Source organism: Triticum aestivum, chromosome 2B (genome assembly GCF_018294505.1).
Source record: "Triticum aestivum cultivar Chinese Spring chromosome 2B, IWGSC CS RefSeq v2.1, whole genome shotgun sequence".
Lineage (NCBI taxonomy): Eukaryota > Viridiplantae > Streptophyta > Magnoliopsida > Poales > Poaceae > Triticum > Triticum aestivum.
In genome coordinates this window covers 610,915,933-610,943,779 of record NC_057798.1, presented here as the reverse complement: position 1 = coordinate 610,943,779, position 27,847 = coordinate 610,915,933, and the positions used below count along the sequence as shown (strand labels likewise).

At 49.0% G+C, this 27,847-nt stretch overlaps 1 long non-coding RNA gene across 9 annotated transcripts; it reads right to left on the bottom strand.

Annotated features, from left to right (window-relative positions):
- Nucleotides 1-204: 204 nt before the first annotated feature.
- LOC123046290 (uncharacterized) lies at nucleotides 205-23,241 on the bottom strand. 9 transcript variants are annotated; one of them, XR_006422105.1, is made up of 17 exons: nucleotides 20,723-23,241; nucleotides 20,086-20,190; nucleotides 19,075-19,176; nucleotides 18,938-18,998; nucleotides 18,774-18,866; nucleotides 17,502-18,692; nucleotides 17,289-17,412; nucleotides 17,002-17,126; nucleotides 16,781-16,904; nucleotides 16,571-16,619; nucleotides 16,418-16,485; nucleotides 14,438-16,234; nucleotides 14,156-14,350; nucleotides 13,355-13,446; nucleotides 13,129-13,252; nucleotides 12,894-13,058; nucleotides 12,628-12,699 (listed from the first exon to the last, which is right to left on the bottom strand). It is a non-coding gene; the product is annotated as an uncharacterized lncRNA (long non-coding RNA). The 9 variants fall into 9 exon arrangements; XR_006422104.1 differs by lacking the exon at nucleotides 12,628-12,699 and adding an exon at nucleotides 205-471 and having other exon boundaries at nucleotides 12,894-13,252; XR_006422108.1 differs by having other exon boundaries at nucleotides 12,602-13,058; nucleotides 13,372-13,446.
- Nucleotides 23,242-27,847: the final 4,606 nt, after the last annotated feature.

Genomic DNA, 27,847 nt, shown 5'->3' with positions numbered 1-27,847 from the left:
ACCCTGACGGCAGGGGACAAAGGCATTAAATGCCCGTCTACGTCGCCCAAATAGTGCAAAAAGGGACCGTCAGGGACGCCACCGCTCGCCATGATGGCAATCTTGTCAGCGTCGCTTGCCACCGCGCACCGCTGGCCGCACAGCCTCTTGCCACGCGCGCCTGGAAAGGCCCCAGGGCGACACGTTGGTGGATGTGCTGGAGCGCGGGTACAGAGTGGTAGCTTGCCGCGGCAAGCGCCTTGCCGCGGTCGTAGTCTTGTCGCGTCCGGAAGCTTGTCGCTCACCGGGCCTCGCCGGGACACGTGGCACGTCGCGGCAAGTTCCTTGAGATGCCTTGGTTGGCCTTCCCGGCAAGCTCGTCTTGCCGGGGCCTCGTCTCCTTGGCCTGAATACTTTGTTTTTGAATGGCTCCAAAGGAACCACGGGGGACCTTGGCGGTCACCCGGCAAGCCTTGCCGCGGGGTGCTGCAACTGCCCGTGCACAAGTTAGGGATACTAGGGTACCCCTACTCTAGTACACCGACAGGAGCCCCCGGGCCTGGGCCACACACGGTGCCGAGCGCTGTTGGGCCTGGCCCAAAACAGGGCACGGGCACGCGCGGCCTGCGTTACGCCTTATCTCACTCTGTATCCACCGCGCCCTCCTTGAACGGCACGCGTCGAATGCGGCGTCGTGGGAGAGATCGTGGGTGGTTTCTTTATTCGGAAAGACGGAAAGTCCGCCCCCTCCCTCTTTATAAGCAGGGGAAACAGGGGCAGTTCGCCCATCTCGCCGGTTGCTATTCCAATCTCACAAACCTCCGCCGCTCCCCCCTTCTTCCCAAAGCTGAAAGAGAGCAGCGCTCCGCCCCCCATTGCCACCGGCTCCACTAACGCCGTTGATCTCTCTCACCACCTCCGCCATGGCTCCAAAAGCCGGGAAGGTTGTGAAGTCGGCCGAGGCGCAGCAGCTCGCGGCGCTGCGAAAGGAGCGGGCAACCTTCCCCCCTCAGCTCGCCGCGAAGGAGCTAAGGGAGTATTACTACCTCTTTTGGTCGACGGAGACGCGAGCGCATCCGCGCACGAAGGTACTCTCAGCTGCCGCTTCGGAACTGGCTCCGAATGGATATCCCTTCTTCGCGTTGTTCTTCTACTGCGGGCTCTGCCCGCCTTTCTTTGAGTTTTTCTGTGACATTATGAACACCTACGGGTTCCGCCTCCTTGACTTCACCCCCAACGCCGTTCTGACCATGGCAGTTTTTGCACATCTCTGCGAAAACTTTGTCGGAGTCTATCCAAATGTAGCTCTTTTTCGCCACTTCTTTATGCCCCGAGTTGAGAGAGGGGAGCCTTTATCCGGCGGAATCGCCTGGATCTCGAGAACTGGCAAGAAGGAAGCTTATCTGGAGGGAGAGCTCCGCAGCAAGTGGGATGAATGGAGAGCAGACTGGTGTTGGATTGTCGAGGAGAACCCGCAACCACTTACCGCCCTGTGCCAAGCCCCAGTAGCACACGGCAACGATTGGAGCAACGTGGCCCCGAAAGACGATAGGCTGAAGATTGCCGTCACCCGGATCCTACGCCTCAGGCTTGCCGGGCTCACCGTAGGCGCCGTTGGCACAGATTTTCTTCGCCGTTGCATCGCCCCCCTGCAGGAGAGGAGGAGACCCGCCTGGGAGTTCCAGAATGCGGCGGATATCATGAGGCTGCGCCCGGGCCTCAACTTCAACTTCACTGTCCTGGAACTAGACGCGATGCTCCTGGAACTGTTCAAGCGTGATCCTCAACATCCCGAAGCGTTCATGTTGCCGAGGGGTGTCGTTCCGCTGTGCAACAACTCCTCACTCGACCGCATCCGTGCAATGATGCCGCTGTGCGATTCGCATGGAATTGTCCCAACTTGGCAAGAGCCTGCAGACGACGTCGTGCAGGAGTTCTTTGACGGCTTGGTAGAAGTGCCGGTCCGCTCCGATGAACAGAAGAGCCTTACTCGCGACACCACCGATGCGGAGATGCAGCGCATCGCCACTAGGCTGGAAGAGGCGGCGGCGGCAGCTGCCGCGGGCGAGTTTGGATTCACCGTGGAGGAGGCAGAGGCAGCAGAGGCGGCAAGCCTTGCCGAGCGAGAGGAGCTTGCCGGGCCTGAAGCTGAGTCGAGCGAGCCCGCTGAGGGCGCGAGCGACTCGTTGAAGATCGACTCCTCCTCTTTCTCACCTTCAGACAGCTCACCGCAAGCGGAGCCCCCAGCTCCACCAAGAAGGCGTCTCCGCAAGGCCGTGGACATAGCGGGGCGGCAGACGGGTCAACAGCCGCCGCGCCTCATGATGCGCTCCACCGTGGCAAGCACTGTTACCGCAGGAGCACCTCACGCCGCTGCGGCAACTGGAGCGGGGCCCTCCCGGACCACCGCTTCTGCTCCCGCCAAGCGGCTAAGGGAACCTACTCCTTCGCCTTGTCGCGCCGAAGGTGGGCCGGACTTCGACCTCTCCGCGCTCAGCTCCGACGAGGAAGAGGAAGAGTAAGATTCTTTGCTGTACTTGTAGTTCTTCAATTCTTGCTGTTTTGTCTTGTATCTGATTTGCTTTACTCCGAACCCATTCCTTTTCAGGACTCTGGCCCAGAGAGCGGCGAAGAGAGCCAAGGTCCCGGTGATTGTCATCGAGGACGAACCCACCGCGACAGCAGGGCGTGTGTCCGAGACCACCTTGCCGGACCCGGCAACTATTCCCAAAAGCAGCCCCCAGCGCAGCCCCCAGCGTAAGTATATGGTTTACTTCCTGCTGTTAGGCGTGCATGGGTGCTCTTTCTTTGCTGACATCTGACTATTGGTTTGCGTAGGAGCAGAGCAGTCTCACCAGGAGTGCCCGAAAGCCGCTCCCGATATGCCCTCTGCTTCGACTACACCACCAAGGGAGGATTCCCCGGCAAGGGAGCATTCTCCGGCAAGGGAGAATTTTCTGGTAAGGGAGAAGTCTCCGGCAAGGGACAGTTCTCCGGCAAGGGACAGCACCAGCGACCCCTCGGTGGCGGAGACCACGGCTGTAGATCCTAGTACAGGTAATCCTCTTGTTTGAAAACCTCCCTTGGGTTCTTCTTCTTCTGATTTTATTTTTGAATATTTGCTTGACTTTTCTCCCTTTTCTGGTCGTCAGATCCATCTGCCACGGAGCCGATGGAAACCGAGGTCGCCGACGGTGAGAACGCGCGTGGCAATACCAACGACGCCGCTGCCACCGAAGAAGAGGCCGGCGCTGATGATCCCGCTGGTGAAGAGGCCGCCAAAGCTGCCGCCGCAGAAGCTGGCGAGGGGTCCGGCGATCGCACTGACGGCCCCAAGGCCGCAGGAGCGTCAGGCGCTACACCAACCGCCGATCCCTCCGCCGCTGCTGCAGCGTCAGGCTCCGAAGAGCCCCAGCCCGACGCCTATTTGAAGGCCGGCGATGGCGTCTTCATCAAGCTCCCCTGGACATCGAGCTCCAGGGCGCCGATCAAAGGAGAAATCTTTGATGAAGAGTTGCTCGCCTCCACTGGGCTGACGCTGGTCGACGCGCCGAGCAGTAGCAGCGGCGAGCCTGAGGAGGAGCAGCTGTTGCGGAGGCTGTTGTCGCTGTACCGCGCCCGACAGGCCAAGCTGGTATCCCGAGAAGCGCTTGTCGCAAAGGCGGGAGTGGACATCGAGAAGCGCACGGAGGAGCTCCGGGGCCTCAACCAGGAAGCTCTCGGGTCCCTGGCAAAGGAGCGGGAACAACTCGCCGAGGAGCAGAAAGCCTTCCTCCTCGAGAAGGCTGAAGTTGAAGAGCAACAGCGGCTTGCTGTCGAGAAGCTGTCTGCGCAGGAAGGCGAGTTGATGCAGCGGAAGGTTAACCTTGACAGCCACGAGGAGGAGCTTGCCGCGTGCGAGCAAACATTCGGCGGGGCTCTCAAGGAAGCAGAGGATGCCGCCGCCGCTGCCGAGGCCACCAAGAAGGAGCTGGAGACGAAGGTGGCGCAGCTGGAGGCCGATCTCAAGGTGAGCGGCGAGGAGCTTGCTGCGCTCAAGCGTGAGCGCGAGAAGGACGCCTACACCCATGGCGAGCTGCAGGGTCGTCTCGCCGAGAGGAGCAAGGAGCTTAGCACCGCCAAGGACTCCAACGCAGATCTTGAGTTGAAGCTGACTACTTTGACCAAGACGTTGGACGGCGCCAGGGAGCAGGAGGTGGCCTTGAAGGAGAAGATCAAGGCCGACGAGGCGCTGCTGGCGAATGCTGCTGCTGCCCAGAACACTTTTAGGGAGAATGTGGAGCACTGGACCGAGGGTCTCGTGGATGTTGCCGCAGTCATCGACAGGGAGCTGGCGCAACTGGGGATGGAGGATCTCGGGTATTCCTCCGATGAGCACCTCCAACCCAGCGCCAAGCTCAGCTTGTTCTTCAAAGGCGTGGCGACGACCCTCCAGCGACTCCGGGAGAAGATCCCAAAGCAGCTGGCCGATGAGTCGCGCAAGATCTGCGCGAGAGCTCTTCAAAAGGTGCTGGTGAAGGTGGCCTTCCGCAACCCAGGCCTCAACCTCACCAACGTCCTCAGGACCTTGCCGCTAGATGCTGATCTGGAAGCGCTCAAGGCCCTTGTCGCACCCATTGTGGACAAGGTGAGCGGGATCAAGAGGGTTGAGGGCGATCGCGTAGATTAGGCCGCCCGTTTCCTCTTTTTCTTGTCGCTGCTGGTCATGTTATGAGAACAATCTGTTAGAGCTGCGACAAGCTATCTTGTAATATGACTCTATTTTGGGTAGTGATTGCTATGTTATTTCCTTTACTTGATTCCTTCCTTTGTATGTTTTTGCCCTACGCTTTTAGGGAACTTGTCGGCGCAGGCACCTTAGCTGCGAGTGCTTAGTGCGGGACGTCAGCAGCCTGCTGGCGGTGCCGCTACCGACAAGGAACCTTGTCGCAACTAGTCGCAGCTCACTTAAGTTGTTGAGCGGACTCGAAACAAAGTAAGGGCGCAACTAGCTACGAGTTGGTTCCTCCGCGCACAGGTTTCCCATACAAAGCACGGTCGTTCGAGGAAGATAACTTAAAAAAAATTAAAACTGATTGCTCAAACTTTAGCAACTTAGCTTTTCTGTCGTTTGCTTCCCGGTAAGGCGAAACTTCCTCGAACGATGCTTGGTCCACACCATTATCTTCTCCTTTCCCCCCGGCAAACTTGTGGGCGAGGGATTCTTCCTTTCTTTGAGAAAGAGAAAGAAGAGAAAATAAAGATATGGAGCCTTACGGCTCCTTATTGCTTACCGGGGGTAGGCGCTGCACAAAGTGTCAGATAACACATGCAAAAAAAGTAGAAAGCATGAAATTGACAAGATGTGCGGAGCACATGAGCTTTACTTATGCACGGGGTCTTCGCCCGGCTTCGTACAAAGGATTATATGCAACATCGACAAGACTTGTACAAAAGGTGGTTGCCGGAACAGGTTCCGGCAACCGCACCCTACGGGTAAAACTTACGAAGATGCTCAATGTTCCAGGAGTTGCTCACCGGAATGCCATCTTCGGTCTCAAGGCGGACAGCGCCAGGCCTAGTGACTCGTTTCACCCGGTAAGGGCCTTCCCACTTCGGCGTCAACTTGTTGGAATTCTTGGCGGACTGAACGCGCCAAAGAACAAGGTCGCCTTCCTCGAGACTTCTGGCATTAACTTTGCGGCTATGGTAGCGGTGCAAAGCTTGCTGGTATCGAGCAGCTCGTACAACGGCCTGAAGACGGTCCTCCTCAAGGAGCAGCGCGTCATCTTGTCGCAGCTGCTCTTGCTCAAGCTCATCATAAGCGAGCACTCCAGGTGACCCGCATACGAGTTCCATGGGGAGAACTGCCTTTGCTCCATAAACTAGAGCGAAAGGTGTCTGGCCAGTGGCTCGATTTGGCGTCGTCCTGATCGACCAAAGAACCACCAGCAGCTCCTCAATCCAGTTCTTTCCGCACTTGCGCAGCCTGTCGAAAGTCCTGGTCTTGAGCCCGCGCAGCACTTCAGCATTCGCCCTCTTCGCTTGACCGTTACTTCTCGGATGAGCAACAAAAACGAAGCAGACCTTGGCGCCAAGATCTTGGACGTACAGCATGAAGGTGCGGCTCGTGAATTGCGTGCCGTTGTCGGTGATGATTCTGTTAGGGATCCCGAAGCGGCAAACAATCGACCTGAAGAACTTGACTGCTGACTGTGCTCTCACCTTCCTCACTGCCTCCACTTCCGGCCACTTCGTGAACTTGTCGATTGCAACGTAAAAGTACTCAAAGCCCCCGACAGCTCGGGGAAAGGGGCCGAGATGTCGAGCCCCCAGACCAAAAATGGCCAGGATAAAGGGATCGTCTGGAGAGCTTGAGCTGGCTGGTGTATCTGCTTGGAATGGAACTGGCACGCTTCACACTTGGTTACTTGTGCAGTTGCATCCTGGAGGACTGTCGGCCAAAAGAAGCCTTGCCGGAATGCTTTGCCGGCAAGTGCTCTTGCGCCAATGTGGTGACCACATATGCCTCCATGTATCTCTGCCAACAGCTTTTGTCCGTCTTCTTCTGTACAGTGTGTTGTCGACAAACAGGTACATACCTGACTGCCGGGCTACTCTTTCCGCTTCTTCTTGCTCTTCGGGAAGTTCTCCTGTCTGAAGGAAACGGACAATCTGCTGTGCCCATGCTGGAGCTCGCGGCTCGACAACAAGGACTAAAGGCACATCTGCTGCTGCGGGAACATCCGCTTCTACGGCGAGAACCTGCGGCTCTGCTGGAGCTTGACGTTCCCCGACAAGCTTGCCGGAGCAAAACTTGTAGGGAGCGTTTGCTTCAACGGAACAAACCCTAGGGCTTGCCGGAGCAGACTGCTCCTCAGCACCCTTGGTGTTGATCTTGAGGACCTTCTTGGCGGCGGCTTCGGGGAGCTCTGCCGGAAAATAGTCACCAGAAATCAACTTCCTCTTCTTGCTCTGTCCAGTTGATGGCATTACAGACGGTTGAGTCAGTTTGAACACAAAGATCCCTGGTTCCACAGGTAACTTAAGTGCGGCGCACTTCGACAGGCCATCGGCAATGTCGTTCTGAGCTCTTGGAACATGTTCCATCTGTAGGTCGTCAAAGTGCTCTTCTAGCTTTCTCATTTCATCAACGTAAGCTTCCATCAACGGACTCTGATAATTCTTGTTCACTTGGCGGACGACAAGCTGTGAGTCACCCCTGACAATGAGTTTCTTGATCCCAAGGTCTGCTGCAATCCTGAGACCGGCAAGCAAACCTTCATACTCTGCGGTATTGTTCGTTGCTTGCTGCTTGGGAAAGTGCATCTGGACTACGTACTTGAGGTGCTCTCCGGTGGGTTCAACAAGTAGCACGCCCGCACCGGTGCCTTGCAGCAAGAAGGCACCATCAAAGTACATCAGCCACTCTTTGCTTGCTTCCTTGATGGGAATGCTCGTTTCTGGAATTTCTTCATCTTGTGTTGGCGTCCACTCTGCTATGAACTCCGCCAATGCTCTGCTTTGGATAGTTGAAGTGCTCTCAAACTTGAGGCCAAAGCTTGACAGTTCCAGTGCTCACTCGACAATCCTGCCTGTTGCTTCTGGATTTTGCAGTATCCTCTTCAGCGAAAAACGAGTGACGACTGTGATCTCATGTGCTTGGAAGTAATGGCGCAGCTTTCTCGAGGCCATGAGAAGGCCGAAAAGCAATTTCTGCACACCAGAGTACCTTGACCTAGCCCCCTGCAGAAGGGAACTGACAAAGTAAACTGGGCGCTGCACCATTCTTTTCTGCATCTTCTCACACGCCTGCGCAGATCCATCTTTGTCGGGACCAGAGCTTGCCGGTGAAGTCCCCTGCTTGTCGCTGGATGCATCTGCCGTGGTTGCTGGCTCATCATCCGCCTCCCTCTCCGCTACTAACGCAACACTAACCACTTGATTGGTTGCCGCTATATATAGCAGCAACTTCTCTTGTGGCTTAGGCGCGACAAGTGTTGGAGTGGAGGACAGGTATCTCTTTAAGTCCTGCAGTGCAGCCTCCGCTTTCGGAGTCCATTTCATTGGACCTGCCTTTTTCAATATTTTGAAAAATGGCAGGGCGCGCTCAGCAGACCTAGAGATAAGCCTGCTGAGAGCAGCTACGCAACCGGCAAGTCTTCGTACATCCTTGACGCGTTTTGGTGCTTCAATCTGCTCAATGGCCTTGATCTTGTCGGGATTGGCTTCAATTCCCCGCTGAGACACGAAGAACCCGAGAAGCTTGCCGGAGGGGACTCCAAACACACACTTCTCGGGGTTAAGCTTGAGGTTGATCTTGCGCAGGTTTGCAAAGGTTTCGTCTAAATCTTGAATCAGAGTCGCCTTGTCCTTGCTCTTGACCACTATGTCATCCATGTAGGCTTCCACATTCCTGTGTATTTACGGCTCAAAAGCGTCATGGACTACCCTTGCAAATGTTGAACCAACATTCTTTAAACCGAAAGGCATCCGTACGAAACAGTATGTGCCACATGGGGTGATGAATGCGGTCTTCTCCTCATCCTCCTCTGCCATGAAGATCTGATGGTATCCTGAGTAAGCATCAAGAAATGAAAGCAAGTCACATCCGGCCGTGGAGTCAACAATCTGGTCGATGCGCGGCAAGGGAAATGGGTCTTTGGGACAAGCTTTATTGACATCGGTAAAGGCAATACAAAGCCTCCATTTCCCGTTTGCCTTGCGCACGACTACAGGATTGGCCAACCATGTAGGATGGAGCACTCCTCTGACAAGGCTTGCTGCTTCCAATTTCTTGATTTCTTATGCGATGAATTCTTGGCGCTCCACTGCCTGTTTCCTGACTTTCTGCTTGACGGGCCGCGCATGACGACAGACGGCAAGATGGTGCTCGATTACTTTCCTGGGAACACCGGGGATGTCAGACGGTTGCCACGCAAATACGTCGACGTTCGCCCGCAGGAAAGCAACGAGCGCGCTTTCCTATTTAGGGTCGAGAGTGGCACTGATGGTGAAGGTACCACCAGTGCCATCCTCCTTGGCGGACACCTTCTTGGTCTCTGGTGGAGCTGCCATTGTCTTCTTACACTTGCCGGTGGAGCTCGATGGTGCGTCCTCGACGGTAGCGCAGCACTTCGAAGAGGTGCGCTTGCCGGAGTGGGCATCAGAACTCTTGCCGGACTTGGTCTGCTTCTTCGCCCCGGGAGCTTCAACGGCAAGTGACTTGCGATCTGTTGCGGCTGCTGCTTCTCGGTAGATCTTGTCGGCGCAGATAAGAGCATCCTTCTTGTCGCCAGGGATAGAGATGACACTTATCGGTCCTGGCATCTTCAGCATGTTGTATGCATAGTGAGAGGCTGCCATGAATTTGGTGAGTGCTGGACGGCCGAGTATCCCATTGTAAGGCAATGGAAAGTCAGCAACGTCAAAAGTGACCCTCTCAGTCCTGAAGTTCAACTCGCTGCCAAATGTTACAGGCAACATGATCTTTCCCTTCGGCTTGCTCCTTCCCGGATTGATTCCTTGGAATGTGCTGGTCTCTTCGAGCTCGCCATCAGGGATCTGGAGTTTCTGGAGCACCGCGGAGGAGATCAGGTTCAAGCCGGCCCCGCCGTCAACTAGCATCTTAGTGACCTTGAGGTTGCGGATAGTTGGTGAAACCAACATCGGCAAGCACCCGACCGCAGTTATGCGATCAGGGTGGTCCTCAATATCAAAGACGATAGGCGTGCTGGACCATTTCAGAGGCTTGCGTGACTCGACGGGTGGTTCTGCCGCATTGACTTCCCGCACCCACTGCTTGAGCTGGCGGTGTGAAGTATGCAGAGAAGCACCGCCGTCAACGCACAGGACCTCTGTGGCTTTCTGGAACTCCTGCTCATTGGTCTCGTCATCATCCATATCTTCATCGTCGTCGTCATCTTCATCCTTGTCGCGGCCGCGGGGAGGTTTGTCTTCTTGCCGCTGCTTGGCCTTGCCGCGGCGTCCTCCTCGGCCGGGGCGTTTCTTGTCGGCTCCTCTAGCACCTTCCTGGGCCTTCTCCTTGTCGCGTCGCTCGTATTCAGCCTTTTGCTGCTCGACAAGCTGCTCGACCTTCTTGCAGCTCTGGAGGTCATGGCCCTTGGTGCGGTGGATCTTGCAGTACTGCTTGTTGGTGACGTCCTACTTGTCGGTGACCGCCACAGCCTGGTAGTTGGTGCCTGCGGTAATCTCCTCGCCGGAGCTACCAGCTTTGGCTTTCTTGGCGCCACCTCCATTGCCAGACTGCTCAGCGACTAGCACATCTTTGCCTTTCTTCTTCCTGTTGTTCCGCCGCCGGTTTTTCTTTGCCGGGGCAGCCTCCTCACTATCGGATCCTCCTGCTTCTGTATTCTCTCCGGGAGTTTCCTCCCTTCCTCAGCACGTGCACACTTGTCGGCCAGGGAATATAGATCACTGACGTCTCTGATCTTGCACATCACCATCTCCTCCCGCATCCTGCGGTTTCACATGTTCTGATGGAACGCGCTGATTACTGCGGCAGGGTGGACATCTGGGATGTTGTGCTGTGCGCGGCTGAATCTCTGAATGTACTTGCGCAGGGGCTCTCCTTCCTTCTGGGCGAGCAGATGAAGGTCGCTCTCTTGGCCATGAGGCTTGTGGCCGCCCGTAAAGGCACCGACAAACTGATGGCATAGGTCTGTCCAGGAGGATATGGAGTTGTCCGGCAAGTGCATGAGCTAGGATCTGACATTGGGCTTGAGCACCAGCAGGAAGTAGTTGGCCAGGATCTTGTCGTCCTGCCCCCCGGCAGCTTGCACCGCGATGGTGTAGATGCTGAGGAACTCCGACGGATGCGACTTGCCGTCGTACTTCTCTGGTACGTCTAGTTTGAAATTCTTCGTGCTGGGCCACTGGACTCGCCGCAACTCACGAGTGAACGCAGGGCAACCTACCGCGTACGGCAAGTTGCCTGGTTCCCCTGGTGCATGCATGTCGACGAAGGGCCCAGCGCGCTGGTCCGATTGACGCGGCGCTTCTCTTCGGCGCTCGAGGCGAGTACGAGCGTCTTCTTGCTGTCGTTTGTGAAGAACTTGGCGCTGATCGCGACGAGCTCGTGGATCTGATGATGCGGTGGAGTCGCTGTTGAGGTGGATCCGGCGAGTCGGCAATCTTGGCCTTCGGGGTGTAGAGTGCATGGTGGTTGCACCCCCACCAGTTTCGTCGCCATCGGCTCGTGCCTGGCAGTCCTGCCGCGGCAGCGATGTACTCGGCTGCCGCGGAGTGTCGCCGTTGGCGAAGCCGATGAGACTCTGAATGGTGGCCCTCCATTTATCGATCTTGTCTGCCGTTGGAGGGTAATCCAGGAGCATTTGAGCTCGCGCCAAAGCTTCTGCTGGAGTGGTGGGCGGCAGTGGCGAGCGGTGTGAGGAGCGGGATATGCTCGGACTTCTAACTATGTTAGAAGGAGTAGTATCCCGTCCAGGCGACCGTGTCTCGCTCGTGCCAACATGTTGGCGTGCATGCTGGTCTTGAGCACCCCGAGATCCACAAGCTCGATCTTGGTCCAATGAACGTATGGCACTGCGAATACCATGACGCTGTCGGTCCTGCGCCTCCTGAGATGGGCGCGGTGCATGTACGGACGCCGAGGTCTGCGCAGCCTTGTCCTTGGACCTGGCTGCACCGTGAGCTCCCTCATCGATGCCCGTTCTTCCGCCGGCGTCTACCCCACCACCCATTTGCTCCGGTGGTGGTGGGATCGACGTGGACGGAATAGCTGCCATCGAAGCCTTCTTCTTCGGCGGCATGTCGATGAACAAGATGAAGATCTAGCTCATGTGAACGCTGGATCAGGTTCACACAACCTCGACGCCCCCTACCTGGCGCGCCAAAGATGTCGGGGAAACTGATCCACGAACACCTATGGGATCGGCGGACCGAGCCCCTTTCGGTTTGGCGGGGGGCGGAGATCGCACGAAGAGCGGATCGAGGCGAAGCACACGAGCGGTTTACCCAGCTTCGGAGCTCTCCGGAGAGATAACACTCCTACTGCTGCATGTCTGAGTATATTGAGTTCTTGCTCGGCAGCGCTGAGTGCTACAATACACACTAGCTGCTAACGAGATCGAGCGTGAGTGTTTTTCTGCCTCCGAACCCCCCTCTACATTGCGCATGGGCCTCCTTTTATATGCTAAAGGGGTCTCCGACAGGTGGCAACGTAGACAAGGGTAAAAATGGAAAAGGAATTGCGATTGGTACAACTACCTGTACAGTGTATCATACCTAACCCTGACGGCAGGGGACAAAGGCATTAAATGCCCGTCTGCGTCGCCCAAATAGTGCAAAAAGGGACCGTCAGGGACGCCACCGCTCGCCACAATGGCAATCTTGTCAGCGTCGCTTGCCACCGCGCACCGCTGGCCGCACAGCCTCTTGCCACGCGCGCCTGGAAAGGCCCCAGGGCGACACGTTGGTGGATGTGCTGGAGCGCGGGTACATAGTGGTAGCTTGCCGCGGCAAGCGCCTTACCGAGGTCGTAGTCTTGTCGCGTCCGGAAGCTTGTCGCTCACCGGGCCTCGCCGGGATGCGTGGCACGTCGCGGCAAGTTCCTTGAGATGCCTTGGTTGGCCTTCCTGGCAAGCTCCTCTTGCCGGGGCCTCGTCTCCTTGGCCTGAATACTTTGTTCTTGAATGGCTCCAAAGGAACCACGGGGGACCTTGGCGGTCACCCGGCAAGCCTTGCCGCGGGGTGCTGCAACTGCCCGTGCACAAGTTCGGGATATTAGGGTACCCCTACTCTAGTACACTGACAGGTTAATAATAAGCTCTTCCTTCTTTAGAAAATAAATTTAGGAAACCATGTTTGCTTTGTGTTGTTCAAGAACTTGCTTTCTTTAGGATGAGCTGCACCAACTTTAATTTTAGATGATAAATTTGGAATTAAACCCTTACCATCACCATCATCCTCGTCATCTGAATCATAACTAGTAAGACCAAGAAGAGCACCTTCAGGAGAACTTAGCACAATATCATCAGAGCTAGCATTGTTTGTCTTAGCAGGGACTACAACTTTAGTTGTGGTCTCCTTTGAGCTAGAGACACCAATGGTCTCATTTGCTGCAAGACAGAGGCGATAATCAACAATGTAATTTCCTATTTACACTAAGTTTTAGTATAATTCACTCACGTTCAGATCATGAATCATCTTTGTTCATAACTTTGCTTGCAATCTCATCAAAAAGATCACCAACTCATGAATCCTCTTCATTCATAACTTTGCTTGCAATCTCACTAAAAAGATCATCAGTAACCTGGAAATGACAAAAATACAAAAGTACAAAAGTAAGAAATGGCAGTCTTGCTGAATTTAGAATAGAAGTACATGTTAAAACCTAGCTACATAAGTAAACAACCTCCATGCAATGACAACCTTCGGAAGAACTTCTGTCAACACACGTTTAATTTCCTTGTTGATTGCTGCCATCCGTGCCACTTCAACTTCATCCTGCAAATGATTCAAGTCCAGTTCATCGATTTGAAATGAGGGCCATGTTAATATCCAAGTCAATATGAACAAAACAAAAAGGATTAACTATTTTTTTAATCTAAAAAGGATTAACTATTCAGTAACTAGCATCCAATGTTTCCACCAGATCCAAAAGAAGTGAACATATGTATAGATGAAAAAAGACACTGCTCCAGAAAAATTATTGTAGGAACTAGGAGATTCGTCAGTACAATAATACAGTATGGCAAGTAACCTCAAGTCTCAAGTAAATAATATCCAGGTTGCTTCACTGACAAATCAAATATGGAAAAAAATTGACACCTAGCCATGCCATTTCTCTCACCATTATGTAATCACTGTTCTTCAGAAATTACTATATAAACGTTAAAAAAAGACGGAAGTAGGTAAATTATTTAGTTTCTCAAAGCCACCAGGCACTAACCTCCCACCCAGTCTAACAACCCAACCTTCCTATCATGATTAAATTAGTTCACCTTGATTTACAAAAGTTATCCAAAAATCATTATTTATTTAAAGTTCGCCACAATACTATTTATCTTTAGACCCGTTAACTTGGACATGGTACTATTCGTACTGAAATAAATCATTAGGGGAAGATTTTTGAATGCAAGAGAATCACAATAGGGCAGATTATTACCATAATATGTACTACACTAATAATTAATAATAAAATAGTGAAGAGCACCTCATCAGCTTCATCAGCTTTGATTGATTTTGCTGAACCAATGCTTCTACTATCAGTTTGGTTAGCTCTTTTTGGTGGTTCTGCAGCATCTTCAGATTCCATGGAATCAGAATTAGTCAAGATGTTGCACCGAAGCACTCAATGGAGTTGATTTTTCTTTAGGAGCTCTTCTTGAAGCCAGTTAGGTACTGGAGGCTGGTACATGACCGAGCACAAGAATCAGCTAAAGTTAAACGGCTATGATGATAACAAGTGAAATAAATGGAACTATACAGGACCTACTTTCTCGACCGTTCTGCAACATTGAACAGAGTGTTTGTGTCTATAGGGAATGGTTCAGCTACACTACCAACACCAAATGTTGCAGGTGAAACGAGAGAGTGCTCCAAAGAGTGGCCCAGTATACAAAGAAGGACCCATCTAAACCTGTGATGCTTGTTGTGGTACTGGAGCTGGATGAAAATATCCAACTATTGCAGATACGCCGCATCATTGAGTTGATGTTGGAACTTTGCCATGTTTAGACACTGATGTAGGAACAGTGTCCTTAGCAACACAATAAAGAGCAAATATGACATGTCCAGATCCACATGTCTGTACCTTAAATACTCAGAAAAGCATTATTCCAGTGACTGGACAACAGTAATACAATAATAGATATGATATCAACGTAAGACATAATGAAACACACATATCACAAAAAAGGGTGCTCTGATGAGTGAGTGAGATAAATAAGATAAGCATGGGATGCATTGGATGCCAAATTGGCCACACAACATAAATGACACAATTGGCGTATCAAGATTAGAGTTTGGCACTATGAAACTTGAGCCTAACTGTACACACCTGCCTATAACTACATATTTCACATGATTGAGTTAATTGCATTTCTAGCCTGTGAGGAACACACATTATGCTACGAAACTGAAAAATAAAATCATGAAACGCGATTGAAAATACTGCGAGGAACAAATCAATCAATAATCAGAAAGCAAAAGACGTCGCTGAGCCCCACACTCCTCATGGTTCAGGCCATGCCATACCGTTGTTGGGCGGCAGACTCACCTGCCACCGTCGATCCTACCGTGCAACAATCTTGGTGAAAAGTACATGTTGTGTGCCGCTGCTGGCCACACGAAGGAGGCGGAGGTGGAGTTGGCTGCGCGTTCAGAAGGTGAGATCAGGGGGATCGGCAGGGCGCAGAACTGAAGGAGTCACGCGAAGGAAGAAAAAAAGGAAGATATTTTTAGGGCTAAAAAAGGAAGATTTGAGGGCGGGACGGACACGGGAAGCCCAGACACGGTTTGCACAAACTCCAGTTGGATCGGAGAGGTAGCAAGGTTGGACACGGGTAGACCGAACCACAGACGTCGTATTAACGATTGGCAAACGACTTATTGAGAACTATGAAATCTTCCTCCCGTTAATATTATATTAGGTATAGAATCAGGAAGTTCCTGGCATGCCTAGATTTTTCATAGCAAGGAAGGATGCATTTGAAGCTTGAATCCTACATTATGTTAGGATTCACTATTTGATTAGGACAATAACCTAAGCCATGAATTTCCACACTTCTAAGGCAAACAATACAAAGGAGGTAACTACAGCTCCCTGCACACTTTCACATCTGGGCTTGGGACCGGCAAAGGCAGTGTTACGCCACAACAACCAATCATTCAACAAAGCATACAAGCCACACACACAATCACACACACACACACACACACACACACACACACAACCACAGTCAAAATGCAATATTCACACGGTCACACATCACAATCAAATACACAATATTCACACAGTCACACACACAGTCACACAAACAGTCACACATCACAGTCAAATGCAACAGTCACACACACAGTCAAGCCACACACACAAGAGAGTCAAGCCACACACAGTCAGACACACATAGAATGGAGCGCTTGCACACAAGAAACAAAATGAAACAGACATAGATAGGGGCACAAATACATGCAAGTCCGAAGTAAACTCAGAAATCTATAAAGAAATTCTAGAACCTGAATGACTAAACTGATTTCTCTCGAGGGGTGAGGGTGATTCAGATCTTCATTCCTGAAAAAAGGAAGCTGGTTACAGGCTGATTAACTGATTATCTTCATCACTACCCACAAGTTTGTAGGCCTATGGACAGAAAGAAATGTTAAATGTGTTCTTGTTCTACTTACTAGAGAAAGCAAGGCATATAAAATGAGAAGTATTCTTATAGAAATTCTGGCTAAGGTAAGCCATTCATACCTAAAAAATTATATGTTTCAAGTTGGCAACTGTGGTTGCCTCTCATGACTTACAAGCCGATGGATAGCCTGAAATGACATGAGCAACTTAAAATGTGAGTTTCACAATGTAAATGATGTTTCTATTATTCTTGAAGCAAGAAAAGTAGCTTACGTTATCAGCAGGACCATCAGTCATATTTACAAAAGAAGATTAAGATGACCTATGATGTAATAAGCATCGTATGAGTCAAAAATACTTGGAAATCAGTTTATGATCATAACAACGTAGGTAATTATTCCTGTGTGTATATCAAAGTTGTCAAGAAACCAAGGATTCAGTATAAAATTCATACTCCGACCATTTGGAAGGATATGAACTTACTGATTTTGTGTATCTTGCAAATCCAATAATTCACCGTCTTTGACTTTAGCTATAGGTGAGAAGAACTGATAACAAATAGAAGTTACATAAATGGAAGTACCCCATTCCTGCAATATTCAGATGCCTGATACACGATATGATGTTCAGGAAAGAGTGAGGAATTGGCAGGGGCAACATCATTCATGTTAGGAATCTGGTAACAAAGAGGACCAAGGCAGTACCTTCTAGGAACAACTTCTGCTATTTTTGCCCATTTATTCTCATATACCCGATGGGTATTAATTCGTGCATGTTCCTCAGTAGTCCAACCATCTCTCTGTATTCTGGATTCAGATGATTATGCCACCTAAGATGTTATGTATGAATTCAAAATCAGGTTCATAACGAATCAGCTCCTTATGTAACCAGTGTGTTTCTGAATTAGCAAGCATTCCCCTGTTTGTCTTCATTGCACAAAGGGGAAAATGCATTTAAGCGAACCACAAAAATAAAATAATCAAAAGAATACCTCTCTTGACATTGCTTGCCTATATGTCCAGGTAGTGACCTTGCAATGAGACCATTTTGTTGGTCCATACTGCATTTTGAGCACAAATATCTGGTGCCAATAGGTAGTTATGGATACAACACATCTAAAAACAAAAGTACCCATAAGTAGCAAAATTTGACTAAATAAACATTTTGCCATCAACATCGCAAAATGTAAAGAACGTAAATATACCTGTGTTGCATGCAAACAAAACCCATCAGTGTCCTTAAAAACACAATAAAGAGCCCATGTGACATGTCCGGATCCAAATGTTTGTACCTTAAATACTTAGAGAAAAGCATTATTCAATTGCCTGGACAGCAATAGTACAAAAAAGGATATGATATCACAAAAAGTTTAGAAAAAATATAGTGCTAGGTCTGTTCACATTCAACAAACAACAAAGCAATCAGTCGTGACATAAAACACAAGTTATACAACCAAATATTCAGCAAAGCATACAAGCCACACCGTCAAACAAATGCAATTTTCACAAAATCACACACACACACACACACACAGTCAAGCCACACACATATTCAGCATCAAACCACACACAGTCTCACACAGAGTCAAGCCACACACATATTCAGCATCAAGCCACACACAGTCTCACACAGAGTCAAGCCACACACATATTCACCATCAAGCCACACACATATTCGGCATCAAGCCACACACAGTCAAGCTATACACACACACACAAAGTCAAACTACACACACACGCACAGAGAGTCAAGCCACACACATATTCATCAAGTCACACACAGTCACACACATAGAATGGAGCACTTGCACACAAGAAACGAACATAGATAGGGGCACAAAGAGAAATCCAATACATGGAAGACCGAAGTAAACTCAGAAAGCTATAAAGAAATTCTAGAACTTGAATGAGTAAACTAATTTCAAGTTGGCAACAGTGGCTGCCTCTCATCAGTTACAATATTGTGCATGTTACAGCAGCACTAAGAGCATGCTCAAGAGCATTTTCATCAATCTATCTGAGAAAATATAGAAACAATGTTCCATCAAGATCTTTAAGAATAAAATATGGAGGTGGTATCAGTTCCAAACACGACTTGCTAATAACCACTGCAGTACTTAAACATGAGTATCAAGTAGGGTAATATATTACATCCAGTAAGCAAAACATTGAAATATTTGAAGGGTGTAAAATAGAAATTAGGCACCACTACACCGGCAAGGCAACAAAGAACCATACAAGATAGAACATTAAAAACGAGTAAATTGCACGAGAGAAACAAATCTACAACTGAATGGAGTAAGCCTTACTCATCCCCAATTTGGCATTGCTCAATTTGAGAGATAACACAATATTGAAGTGCAGCTTTTTAGATCTAAAATTCTCCCATAGCAGACCTACAAGAGATACAAGGGAACTAAATTTTTGTCCTTAGTTGTAGACATATAGATTATTAAACTGGTTCTGAACCAACAAACCTTGTATTGTAAGTTCAGAACTTCCTGGTTGCTGTTTGTGACCAAAAACGAGGCTTTGTTGATAAAAGCTTCCGCATTCACTGCGTCATCATCCTACAAAATGAAGAACTACATTAGTCCAGCTGACAATGCAATGACGACAAAGGCTAACCAACAGGACTAACCTCCAAATATAGTCGTGCAATCTGGACACACTTGGATAATTTGTTTGTGTCATCAAGCATCCTGGTTTTTAAGAAGATGGTCAGATTTCCCAGAATATCCAATGACATGTAAAGAGAGACAAAAGCTTTGCTTGTACTTGATTTCTGAGTCCAAGCCAATTCCACTAAGCATTTGTGCTGCTCTCGACCATTGTTGTTCAAATTCATACAGTTCTGCAAGCTTCCCTAATCACTACAACCTGCATATAGATAGCCAGCACGGTTATAGATCAAGAATGTTGCAAGACTTTTTTACATAACAACAACAAGGTCAATCACAAAGTCACCAAAGAGGATTAGTGAGCAATTACAAAGCCCACAGAAATATATATTATGTCAGTTATTTGTGGTAGTGAAACAAATCTATAGATAAACCTTCCCCATGAGATTTACATGAAGACACTAGAAGTAGTAAATTCACTGGATGAGTTCTTTCACAAGATGACAAGCATGATGCAGGCATTGTTTATACATTTTTCTGCACATGTATATATTAACCATCTCCGATCTACATAATCTTTCAATACTAGAGCCCTGTTTGGAATCTCTCCGCTCCACGGAGCTGCGGAGCTCGGTTTGAGTTGCTCCGTAAAAAGTTGCAACAGCCTGCTCCGCTCCGGGAGCTGAGTCGCCGGAGCGGAGAGAAACCGAACAGGCACTAGGTATTTTCTGCACACTTATTCTATCTTTATTTACTTTGATGGTAGCTAATACCTAGAAATATAAGAATAGTTAAGACTAAGACCACTTGATTGCAATAAATAGAAATTATACTACTCCTTAATGGCTAATTTTAGTGACTGTTTTCAGTAGCTTAACAGAGTTTAATCCCATGAGACATTATAAATTGCAACTTCAACAAGAACTCCCAAATAGTAATACTAAAGAAGACAAAGCTATTTAGATTTTTGAAATGCGGTGCATATGAGGGACATGATGCATGAAGCATGTGAGCATGTGAGCATGAAATGAGTGGCAACAGTAATCCCTATATTGCATTATTTTCTCTACTCATAGACAAGATCATGAGGTATTATAAAACTATAGTCCTTCAGCAATAATTAGTGCTTGATAATTGAATAAATATAACTCGGTTTGAGATAAGCTACCTTTCCACTCTTAAGTGTCTTCTATACATATTCTTTAAGTTGGTCGGTTGTAATGTTACTGCCAGTCTCTTCCATTACAGATTTGATCCAGAGCAACACTTCCTGCTGTATATGGTGACAATTCTCAGTTTATGCGCATCAAAATAGTAAATACACCATTTTAAAAATAATAGGACAGTATGTTTTTCTTCTTCTTAGCATCATGTGCAAAAGCAAGTTGGTACTCCCTCCGTTTAGGTGTGTAAGTCATCTTACGAAAACCAAATAATCCCAAAACACTTAGGCGCGGTGCATTAAATTCTACCTCGTTTCTTGTTTCTTGACATATCAACCAATAAGAGATGTGGGGTGTGCATGCTTTTAATGACTTGAGACTACCAAACACGACATGCAGTGGTTAGTTCATTGCATGCAATGCTATTAATTAGCAAATGAACATTAAGTTCTCTCGTTTTCTCCTTCTCCTTGGTCACGGTGCACAACCTAAGATGACTTACTCACCTAGACGGAGGGAGTAAATAGCACAGCCACAAGTTCTACAATTTGTTCATTTATTACGAACAATTTGTTCCAGGAGATCCATTTGGCAAACACTAGATGTGGCAGAGACATCAACTATACATAAAATCAAGTGTACCTCATTAGCCAGCCCGTGCAGTGGCCCAGCCAAACCTTCAGTGTCCTTAGCAACACAATAAAGAGCAAATGTGACATGTCCAGATACACATGTCTGTACCTTAAATACTTAGAAAAGCTTTAGAATATGATATCCACATAACACACATATCACAAAAAAGTTCAGAAAAAAGAATAGTCAGTTATCTGCACTAAACAAGTACTGGTCTGCTACCTATGACCAGGAACTACCAATACCAAGTTAGCATAAATGATTATTCTTCAAGACAATCATTCCTGCCATATAAATATGTATCTCAAGGAAAATTTGTAAGAGATGTGGTTAATAACTTGAATAAAACACACCATATCAAGTATAATAACACATAAGTGATATCAATATTTATACCTTCCACATCAGATAGTATAAAACACACTGTAGCTGGTACAATACACACCACGGCCTACACGGTTTGCACCCCTAAACGCATTCCCATATATGGGAAGACAGACATTGGGAACATAAGCAAAGCATGACAAGAAGAACTCAATTGGAAATAACACTAAATAAGCAACCATCAGAACAACCATAATGAATCACCCCATCTTTGCTTATGAGATGGGCGATTCAAGAACATAAGAACAACCGTGGTGAACAACCATAACGACCAGCGAGCCAAACCAGAGTATCACAAGGGCGCATGCGTTTGAGGTCTGGAAATCACCGACGAACAATGCAGCGACGGAACCGAGGAACCGATATGAACAAACACGATAAACTGACATTGCTTTGGCCTCTCCCTGCCCTCGTAATCCAAATTCAAAACCAGACAGCGAACACATAATTTTATGGAATAGGGTGTCAGAAGCTCAATGATCAATGATCGTACTATAAGTTAATTGTCACAAAGTCTAGGCAAAGCAAGAAAAGCATTTTTCATTGACTGGACATTAGTAATACAAAAAAAGAATATGATATCCACATAAGACATAACAAACACGCATATCACTAAAAATTTAAGAAAAAAGAAGTCAACTATGTACACTAAACAAATACTAGGTCATTAATCACAATACCGAGTTGATGCCATACAATTTAACATGACAAACAATAATTTTTCAGGCACACTAACCGGGGATAAACAAATGTCAGAGCATAAGAGTTGGGCTAGTCAATTGGATCACCATCATCACAAGAAAACAAGCAACACATGTCCACATTATTGGTTCGTTGAAATTGAGGAAACGGATGTGACAGAAGTTAGCAACATTGATAAAAAACATGTGATGAACGTGCTTTCATGAATAAATAAATTCTGGAGTTATGCTCACAACAGAATTATATGCCCGAGTTATGATATGCAATCTAGAATGTAGTCTAAGGGGAACTAACTAGCAGCAGACCATCTATAACTCCTATGAGTACTTCAATGGAAATAGCAACATCAGGAAAAAAAGAAGCAACCTTGTCCAACAGTAGCAGCAACAGGTGTTCAATTAGTCAAGCAGCAGGCCACATGGCAACACACAAGCAAAGCATGATAAAAAGAAACAAATTGGAAAGAACATAAACAGTATACACCATCAGAACAAGCGTAAGGAATCACCCCGTCTCTACATCTATATTGAGAGCACACACGCCTAGCCGGTACAACAAGAACTCAAGAATTAACGAACCCTCGAACTCAAGAATTGACAGAGGGCCAACAAGAACTGACAGAAGAGAGCATGCATTTCAGTTCTGAAAATCACCAAGAGCAATGCAGGTGACGGAACGGAGGAACCGGTCTGAACTAGCACCATAAACGAACATCGCTCCCCGTCTCCGGCCGTAATCCAATTTCGAAACCAGACCCGTGCGTTCCTGCAACCGACGCGAACACGAAACCCAGGATTGCTAGTTCGGATAACACAAGCGCATGCAGACAGAATTTCTAGTTCGCAAATGAGACGGAGACCCCCGACGAGGCGAGACGGACCTAGAAAACGCAAGCGCATCAGGACAACGGCGAGGACGAGCGAAATCGAATTAGGCGCGACTATACACGGACGGCGGTGAGGATGAGCAAAATCGAACCAGAAGCGACTCTACACAGACAAGGCGAGGAGGAGCAAAATCGAATCGGACGTGACCCCATCACCCCAAACAGGCGACGGCAAGGACGAGCAAAATCAAACCAGGCGCGATTCCAAATGGACGAACCGAGCACGAGAAAAAACCAAATGAGGCGCTGCTGTTCTAAGCCTAAACGGATGGTGAATCGGGGACGAGCAAATCCAAACCAGATGAGAGGCACGACCCGGGGCCCCGGATGAAGAGAGGAGGAGCAGACCGGCCACGGCCAGAGCGCGGGGAGGGAGGAAAGGGCGTGCCTGGCCGTGGCCGGGCTGCCATGGAAGAGGCGGTGTCGCCGGCCAGGTCCTTGCCGGAGACGGCTTCGACGAGCAGCAGAAACCGAAGGGAAGTGGAGCTGGCGGTGGTGGGTTGGGACTGGATCCGGACCGTGTGGGCAGGAGCAGGACAGGAGGGGTCGGTCGATCGGCAACACAGCACGGCGCGGAGATATTACCGTTGGGAGCCTCATATTGGGGTCGGGTGCTCGAGGCAGAGGCGGTTGTGTGCAGACCACGGACCGGGCACACATGAGCAGACCGCCGGCCAATTTGGTCATGTTAGGAGTTAGGCCAACTCCACCATGCGACCCCAAACGGACGTCCATTTTGTCCGGATTCTGTTCGTTTGGGTAGGACAATGGGTCGTGTCCGGACATGTCCTGGAAAGCAGTGGCCGTGCGCCCAGCGCGCGGCCGCATCCATTTGCCCCATCTCGTCCGCCAGGGCCTAAAATGCCCATATTTTCATATGAAAACAAGTTTGCACGTCCAAATATTAATTGTTTGAAAATTAAAATAGTTTTACAACCCAATCAAAATTCTCTTTAATAAAGATAGTTTAACAACCAAATTGAAATTGTCTTGAATGAACATAAAATGAACCAATACATCTATCGGTTGCCAATATGCTCCCACACGTGCTCAACCAAGTCATTTTAAAGATCCACATGAGTGTGCCAATCACGCAGCTCACGGTGGAACTGGGCAAACTGATCAAACGTGGCCGGTTCTTGGTGCAGGGGCTCAACATTGTCACCTTGAAAATCAAATCCTTGGTCAAAGATACTGTCATCACGCTCGTCCTTGATGATCATGTTGTGCATGATCACACAAGCAGTCATCACCTCCCAAAGCTTCCTTTCATCCCATGACAGTGCTGGGTATCGAACGATGCCCCATCGGGATTGAAGCACACCAAAAGCACGTTTCACATCCTTTCTAGCACTCTCTTGCATTTGGGAAAATATCTTTCTCTTCTCACCTTGGGGCTTCGAGATTGTCTTCACAAAAGTTGACCACTGAGGATATATACCATCAGCTAGATAGTATCCTTTGTTCTACTGGTGGCCGTTGATCTCAAAGTTGACAGGTTGGGAGCGGCCTTCTGCAAGCCTCGCAAAGACTGGAGAATGCTACAGCACGTTGATATCATTGTGAGAACCTGCCATGCCGAAGAAAGAATGTCATATTCAAAGATCCTGCGATGTCACCGCTTCTAATATGACAGTGCACTCGTTGACATGCCCCTTGTACTGGCTCTGCGAAGCAAATGGACAGTTCTTCCACTCCCAGTGCATACAATCTATGCTGCCAAGCATGCCTGGAAAGCCTCTAGCTGCGTTGGTCGCCAACAATCTCTCTGTATCAGCGACAATTGGCTGCCTCAAGTACTCTAGGCCAAACACCTCGATCACAGCCTGACAAAACTTGTACATTGACATCAGACATGTTGTCTCGCTCATACGTACGTACTCATCCACCAGATCGAATGGAATTCCATACGCAAGCATGCGGACGGCTGTGGTGCATTTCTGGTAAGAGGAGAATCCAAGCTTGCCAAGGGCATCCTCTTGCACCTGAAGTATGGGTCATGAGAAACCACTCCCTCTCGGATACGATTGAACACATGCATTGCCATTCAAAAATGGCGACGGAATTTATCCGGCTTGAAGAGCAGTTTGTTGGAAAAGTAATCGGCATAGAGCAGAGCGTGGCCTCTCTCCCTGTTGCGGTTCAGGTTGGGAGCACGGCCAGGGACTGAACCCCTGTACCGAGGAAGCTGTCATTGAATGTGGTCGTGAACGACCAGTGCAGCCACCACAAGATCTTCATCATCCAACGACGAATCATCCGATGAACAAAGGAAGTGGTGGAAGAAAAACTCGTCTCCACTATCCATACCTTTGTGGGCAAAATGCCGAACACCTTGCGGTCGTGGTGGCGAAGAGGCCGCGATGATCACCTCGACGCAGCAGGGGTGGTTGTCGGCCGGCTACTGGCCACTCTGGAGCCCTCGGAAACTACTGCGGCCGCCGCGGTACTTCGCCGGCGGTCGTGTCTCCTCTACCACCGGCAAAGAAGACGACAGCCAAACCTCCTCCGATCGACGGCCAAAACTACGGCGAAAGCACGGGCGTGGTGGCGGCCATGTCTAGACGTGGTTTGGTATGGACGGCCGGGCGCTGCGCGGTGAGGAGGCGGCCGGAGAATAGCGGCGGCGCCGGCGGTGGGGCGGGCGGGAGAGAGAGGGTCGAAGCATTGGGAGCGGAGGGACTGATAGTGTCCCCGACAGGCGGGCCACGGGGGGGACAAGGGCGTGCGTCGCGGCCGTCCGCGCGCGTCCGTTTTACCCCAAACCGAGCGCAACTTTGGGCCGGGGATGGGTTGAAAACGGACGGAATTCGGACATTTGTCCGTTTGAGGCCGCGTGTTGGACCGCGCTATTCGTCCGTTTACCCTAAATGGACGCACCCGGACAAGATGGAGTCGCGCGGTGGAGTTGGCCTTAGGTTGTGTGCCGTGTCTTATGGAATTTCCTATTTGCCGCTTATTGCGGCAAGTTGTCGCGCCTTCGCACAGGGCACAACTCACCCTGGGCCGGCCCATTTGTTGTCGTTTCTCTTCTTGCGAGATTAAAAATAGCAAAAAGAGTTTGCGCTAGGGATCAAACCTAGCACCTACTGTAGATGTACAAGCGCGATAGCCACCCCGACTGGCTCGTGCAAGTTAACAACCCACAACGCGAATTTTAGAGAAACACACAGCAGGGACATAACTTAAAACCAGTACACGGAATTTCCAAAAAACTTTTATTCCTTCTACTGGTTTTTTCGGGTTTTCTTCACTTCTTTTTATGTTCTTTTGTTTTCTTTTCTTTTGAAGTTAAAATATTGTTCAGAATTTTCAACAACAAATTGTTGTCAAAATTTGTTCATATTTTTGAAATAATGTTCGCATTGCCAAAATTTTGTTCACAATTTCAAAAATGTTCCTGTTTTCATATTCTCGGTTACAATTCAAAAAGATGTTTAAAATTCCAAATTTTGTTCACATTTTTGAAAATTTGTTCTCAATTAAAAAAATGTTTGGAATTTCGAAATTTGTTCATCGCTTAAAAAAATGTTTTTGGAGTTTTGTTCATGTTGTGAAAAATGTTCGAAATTGAGAATTTTGTTCACATTTTCTAAAATTGTTCGCATTGTTAAAAAATGTTCAGAATTTCCAAAGAAAACCTTGTAGAAAAATTCTTGGAGTTTGAAAATTTTGTTTGCATTTTCAAAAAATGTTCTCACTTTTAAATTTTGTTTGTGTTCTGAAAAAAGTTTGCAATTTTAGATTTTGTTCATTTTTCTAAAAAATGATCTGAATTTATAAATTTGTTCGTTTTTTCAAAAAGTTTGGAGGTTCAAATTTTGTGTTTTCTTTGAAATTTGTTCATAATTTCAATTTTCTGTTTTTGTTTCGAAATTTTGTGTTACAAATTTGTTCGTAATTTGAAAAATGTTCTCGTTTGAATTTTTTTGGATTTTTTAGCAAACATTGAGTTTTATTTGTTCTTTCTTTTAGTGTTCCGCTGCTAATTCAGCACTGGAGCTTGTTGGTCGCAGTGGCTAGCATAGCACGCGCTAGACCATAAGGTCCCTGGTTCGTCGGAGAGGGACGATGGCTCCCTGCTGCGACGGTGGTGCGGCTGCTCCAGCCCTGCTGCGACGACCTGCTGCGATGGTGGTCCGGCTGCTCCAGCCATGCTGCGACGGCTCGTGCTGTGATGACCTGCTGCGACGGTGGTCCGGCTGCTCCAGCCATGCTGCGACGACCTGCTGCGACGGTGATCCAGCTGCTCCAGTCATTCTGCGGCGACTTGCTGCAACGATGGTCCGGCTGCTCCAGCCATGCCGCGGCGACGACATCTCGGCTGCGAAGCCGCTACTGCGAGTGGCGTCGACCGATGATACTCACAACGAGTGGTGCTACGACGGTGTTGTTGTGCTGTGACAGCGGCTCGAGGCTGCTTCGATGATGTTGCGACAGTGGCCTGAGCTACTCCGGTGATGCTACGACGAGGATGATGTGACGGCGGCTTGGGTTACATCAGCGATGCTGCATGGCTCCGTCGTTCTGCGGCCGGTGCTGCCAGGCCACCGAAATTTGCTACGATGGCTTAGTGCTAGGAGCTGGTGCTGCCAGGCCGCCGGAGTTGCTACGACGGGGAAGTGCTGCGAGATGCTGCTCCTAGGCCGCCGGAGTTGCTACGACGACGGAGTGCTGCAAGCTGGTGCTGCCGACTTTTCTTCCATGCCATCAGAGTTTGCTACGCAGGCGAGAATGTGTGTGAGTCGTTCTGCAAAGAAAAGGAAGAAAAGAGAAACCATGCTGAGTTGACTTACATCAATCGATCGGCAAGGAAGTCTGGATCATATGGTCTAGAAGGTGGATGTTGTTTTGATTTCCTATATCCGGATGGTGCCTAGCAGCCCCCCAAATTTTCCATTTTTATTGATTAAGAAGAAGAGAGTTGCCCGATTAATTGAAGGAAAACCGGGCAAAAACCTAGATACAACCCCACACGGGGCACACACGGTGACCTGGCCACAAGCACCAATCGGTCGACCAAAGCGTCAAGGACATCGGAGCTCCAATTTGGAAGAAGAGCTTCACAGGAGAAAGTTGCAAGCCTCGCATCAACCTAGCTCAGTGCAACAGCCGAAGAGTACCATCCGCTTGAAAAAACCCTCATGGAGTCATCGTTGCCA